Genomic DNA, 6000 nt, shown 5'->3' with positions numbered 1-6000 from the left:
CATATTTCATTTATAAATTTGTACCTCACTGTGCATCCAGAAGAGTATTCAAGAATAAATAAAAATGATTATGCTAGTTTTATATTATTCTGTTGTGGTGTGTCTCATCACTTTCTGGGACTTATCTACTGTATGCTTTTTGTATAGATATAATTACATTATTCTAGTTTGGTGTCATGTCATAGCTATTGAGAAATACATACACTATGGTGCAGTGACACATCTGCCTTTAAGCTCTGTACTTATCAACCAATCTGCTTAATGACCTAGTCACAGAAATGAAAACTCGTTGTTAAATCTGTTTTACTTGAAAATAGAAAAGTACAAGCGCCCTTGCTGATTTTAACTGGAGTTGTGTTACATAAATACTGATGAACTATGTCCTTTAGAGGAGAAAGCAGACATTGTAGGAATTGCAGAGACTAGAAAGTGAAAGCTTGTTCTTTTGTCTTTGAATGCTATGGAGACAAACTAAAGAGCAAATTATTTTGCGAAGCAGAAATAAAGATATTCTCATCCACTCTGATTTGTGCCACGGCAACTTCCTCAAACTCTAATCTCTGGTTTCAATCTTGTTTTCCCTGTCCTCAAACAAAATTATAACAATAATTTCAAGCATCATCTTTAAAATTCTGTTTTTTGAAATTTTGAAAACTGTTTATTAACTGTCAAGAACTATGGAGTATGAGCAAAACTTTTTTGTTATGTAAAGTAAATGTGGGAAAAAAATAAAAAAGTGATTAGAAAAAATAATAAAACCCAGATTTTGTCATAAAACCTGCATTTAAAAACCCAGTTCTGACCATGCTTAAACCTTTAATATCTTCTAATTGCCACACAAAATTTATCATCTGTAATCATTGTCATACATTTTATCTTTATGTCGCCACTTCAGTTTTTTTATTATTTTATTTTAAAAATTTATCATCTCTAATCATTGTCATACATTTTATCTTTATGTCACCACCTCAGTTTTTTTATTATTTTATTTTATACATTCAATCACTGTAAAGTGAATAGACCCAACATGAATACACTCCACAACTCACCTCCAAAAAAATGATCAACCCAATTAAAAAATGGGAAAAATGAGCTGGAAAAAAAAAAAACCTTTATATAAAGACATATGAACAGCCAAAAAGCACAAGAAAAAATCTCAACATCCCTCATCATAAGGGAGATGCAGATCAAAACCACGATGAGATACCACCTAAACCCAGTCAGAATGGCTTAGATTAGAAAACACACACACACACACACACACACACACACACACACGCACAATGGTAAGTGCTGATGAGACTGTGGTGAAAAGGGAACACTTCTGCCCTGCTGGTGGGAATGTAGATTAGTACAGCAATGAGGCTGTGGTGAAAAGGGAACACTTCTACCCTGCTGGTGGGAATGTAGATTAGTACAGCCACTCTGGAAAGCAATATGGAGGTTCCTCAAAGACCTATAAATAGAACTGCCATATGATTCAGCAATTCCACTCCTGAGTATCTACCCAAAGGGTAGGAAAACTCTCAGTCAGGAAAGCGCTTGCACATCTGTGTTTATTGTGGCATTATTTACAATTGCAAAGACAGAGAACCAGTCCAAATATCCATGAACAGCTGTATGGATTGTAAAAATGTGGCACATATACACTATGGAATACTACTCAGACGTAAAAAACTACTTCAGTTTTTGTCCTCCACTCATACTGAGTTTATGTGCAGTTGCATCATTCTCTTAACCTCAGGATCGTGTGCATGCCTGTTTCCTCTTGCACCAGCAACCCATCCCTGGGTTGCAATTTGTAGAAACCTTAATGTAAAACGTCTTAGCCAATAAATGTATTATTTCATATTTTGGCACTTTCAGGACAGACCTCCACAACACAGAATTCACTTGACAAGGTCATCAAGGATCCAGGTTATTTTCACCTTCCCTACATTGTCTTTGGCAACTATTCTTTTCAGGCTGAGACAACATGACTGCAGCAGTTCCAGACATCACATTAATAAACAAAGATATGAAGAATAAGAAAGAGTTTGGCCACATGCTCACTTTTGGATTGATCCTCATATCAGTGGTATGTGTGTGTGTGCATGTGTGTGTGTGATTTTTGACTCTCATCCTTAGCAGACACTCAGTATATCTCTGGAGATGCTATATCACAAGTGGCTGTGTGTGTGTCCATCTGTGAATGTTATCTAGTCAGTGGAGGACAAGTATGTGTCTCAATATTTGAAATTATTCAGAATAGCTTTCCTCCTTCCCTCACCTGCTAATACAAAATTATTCTAAACCGAGTATCAATGGTGCCTGGCTGAGAAATCATATCTTAGATAAGTTTGTATATGGTAGGAGTAGATAAACCTGTATATGATAGGAGTGGACAAGTTTGTAGTGGTAGCAGTGGACAAGTTTGTAATGTTAGGAGTAGATCAGTTTGTAATGGTAGGAGTGGATCAGTTTGTAATGGTAGGAGTGGATCCGTTTGGATATGGTAGGCATGGATCAGTTTGCAATGGTAGGAGTGGACAAGTTTGGAATGGTAGGAGCTGATCAATTGAAATGGTAGGAGTAGATATCTGAGCAAAACTGGTGTTCTGTGAAGAAGAAATAAAAAGGGAGAATATTGATATTGCAACTAACAGTGCTCACTATCCCCTGATTGCTTTGTTTTCTTTCAATTCTTCATTATTCACCCAAATCATGTGTATTCTGCAGATAGTACTTTCCTTAGGACATCTTGTCTGTATATAGTACCCTCCACTCAGTTACTTTCTCCTGGCTACCAGGATATGCTTTGTATTTCCTATGGATTCCAAAAATGTGTGCTACAATGTAACACTCATCCCTTGGAATTTTAATCATTCCTCACTTTGAAAAAGTGCTTCCTAGTATGTAATCTCTTCAGATGGTAGGGAACATGTCCTGTTCATGTAAAAAGGCAAGAAGACTTGATGGCAAGATGCACAGTGAATGTCATCTGGCATGTGAGGATAACAGATAGTTCAATGAAGAAGGTGCTTATTCTCGAGTTTATCATTTTAACATAGAAGTAAATATTAGTTAAAATAAAGGGTAAGGGGTAGGTTACACATTGTATCTAGAACATGAAGCATTGTGTCCACAGTATAGTAGATACTCAGTAAATAGATTAGGATGTTAGACTGGGACTCCTATTATCTTATTTTTAATTTGATTTTAATACTACCAATATCAGAAACAAAGAAAAGTATAAGATACACTATCATAAGCTGAATTTATTAAGACAATGGCTGAGAATGGATTCAAGGACTCTGAAATATTTTGGTTCATTTTAAGGATATTAACATGTGTCAAGAAGATAAAGAGGCAGAACTTATTGAATAAAATTATTTGGAGAGACTCACTGATTTGCTTTAAGTTTACTCCCCTCCAAATGTGTGTTCGCGTGAGGGTTGCTTCCTTTTTCTTAAGGAGACAACTGGTCCTATGGGTCCACTTGGTGAGTCTGAAATGTGTCCCATACAATTAGAAACCACAGTAAACTGATGCATAACTTGAGACAGAAAAGGTTAAAGCTACCTGGAACAGCAGAACAGAGATGACTGTATGGTGTTCTACTCATGGTTCAAGTTTGTCAAGGAGAATGAAGTGTGCTTCCTGAAGACCAAATGTGGGACTTTTTTTTTTTTTTTTTTGGAGATTTTCACTGTAGGGCATGTGCGCTCGCCAGACAGACAGAGAGAGACATAGAGACAGAAAGCGAGAAATCACCCCCGGGGGGATGGTCACACCGCAATCCCTTCTCCTCCATTGGGTACAGGAAATGACAGGAATAGTATTTTTTTTTTTTTAATCTGGCAAGTTTGAATGTTGTTGGTTGCCAGAATAGACTTTTTTTTTTTTTGGAGAGATTTTCATTGTAGGGCGTGTGCGCTCGCCAGACAGACAGAGAGAGACATAGAGACAGAAAGCGAGAAATCACCCCCGGGGGGATGGTCACACCGCAATCCCTTCTCCTCCATTCTCCTTTCGGGATCTTGGGCACGCACGCACACGCGCCCGGCGTGAGCCACTGGGTCCAGGACACGAACCGTGGTCGACCACGTGGGAGTCCAGCGACATAGCCATTACGCTAACTGCTGGTTCCCAAATGTGGGACTTTTGAAAGAGCCAGCATAAGGTTCTCTTGTGTCCTCTTTATTAAATGGTGCTTAGGGGAAGAGAGGAACCTTAGCTGAAAGAAGCTACGTAGAAACACTGGATTTGTGCAGGCCTTGGAAGTATTACAAGCACCACCCAGAGGTGAAAGGCAACCAGAGGGGTCCAGGAAATTTCAGGACAGAAACCAAGTGATGGGAGTCACTACGGAGCTCTGCATTTGTGATTCAGGGTGCCTGTAAGATGATCTGTTATCTACATATGAACAAATACCCTTTATCTTTTCCTAGGAGCAGGAAAATACTTTTTAAAGTGATGACAAGGGACAAAAATTAATTTGCACTTCGATTATCTCATATAATGACACACACTTCTTGACGTTCATAAGGACAATGAGTATAAAATTATAAAGAATGCACCAACCAAAACACCAGTCCATTATTTTGGACATTTCCAAAAGTTTGCATTCTGGAATCAGACTGAGTTCTAATCTTGCCTCTGTAACTTCATATTTACTACAAGATGTTCGTGACATTCTGTGTATAAAACATATTTCCAAATCCCGTGCTTGTAAATGGATCTGAAAATTTAGTTTTTATTTTATTACTATACCAAATATGCTAATGTTATACACTGACACACAGAGTTTTTTGCAAGTAAGACGATGCTCTTTGCAAATGACTGAATGCCAAATATAGATTAAGAAGTAACAGCTGGAGAAGATACTCTTGGTCCATTCTAATCAAGTCACAGAACACTTAGGTGAGCTTTGGCAGTTAGGGCCAAAGTAACCTTTATAAAGAATCTGCTATAGTCCATATACAGACTTGGTTGTTTGTTATACCGCAGGGGGAAGAATTCCGTATATGTTCTGATTCTGTGCTGGCAAGGGTCACACTTGAATCATCTTAATGGTTATATGAGCGTACTTCACAAAGTTTATGAAAAAAAAATGGAATCAAAGTAAGATATTATTTTGGTGCACAAAACTTCTAATTCCACTCATCATTTTCATAATGTGCATTCTTTGTGAACTTTTTGAAGACCTCTTGTATTTAGTTTTTCTCCAATAGCAGTATCCTCACTGGTTGCAATTTCATGAGAATCCCTAGAGGTACATAGAAGGGGTCACCCATCCTTTCAAGGTGAGCTTCATCCTCGAATTCAACTCTTTGTGACCTGCCTCTGGGGTGTTCCTTAAGCTGCAGAAGCCAATCCTAGTTTGACCCCTGAAAAGTAACACAAAAACACCAAGGTAGGCAAATCTCTCCAATTTAGATCGAGCATCTGTGCTCTACTTGCCACCAATTCTCCCAGTGGCTTCTAACTATGTTGATATTTCTGTTGGACCTACAGATTATTATCGTCACTACATCATAAAAAATTTTTTTTGAGAGGTCAGTCTTCTCTCTACCAAGGAAATACGCTTTTTATTTTTGATGTATATTCTTAGTAAGTGTCTTAGTCGATTTGTTTTTTATATCAGAATATCAGAAACAGGGTAATTTATAAGAAAAGATATTTATTTGGCTCATGAGTCTGGGAAGTCCAAGACAGAGGGACAGCATCAGGGGAGGGCCTTCTTGCTATATCATAATGCAATGGAAGACATTACACGGGCAAAAGTACATGAGAGACAGAGAGAAAAATGTGACTAGACTCCTGAGATAACTCCCATGATAATGGCATTAATTCATTCATAAAGGCAGAATACTTACTGAGCTAACCACCTTTTATTAAAATTCTAACCTCCTAAAACTGTCAGGTCAACATTAGATTTTAACATGAATTTTGGAGAGGACATTCCAACCATTGTAGGAAGAAAGAACAAGACCAAAAAAAAAATTTTATGAAAATTAA

Source organism: Tupaia chinensis, unplaced genomic scaffold (assembly GCF_000334495.1).
Source record: "Tupaia chinensis unplaced genomic scaffold, TupChi_1.0 Scaffold149537_1, whole genome shotgun sequence".
NCBI lineage: Eukaryota > Metazoa > Chordata > Mammalia > Scandentia > Tupaiidae > Tupaia > Tupaia belangeri.
The sequence above is the reverse complement of the archived record's forward strand: the minus strand, read 5'-3'. Positions refer to the sequence as shown.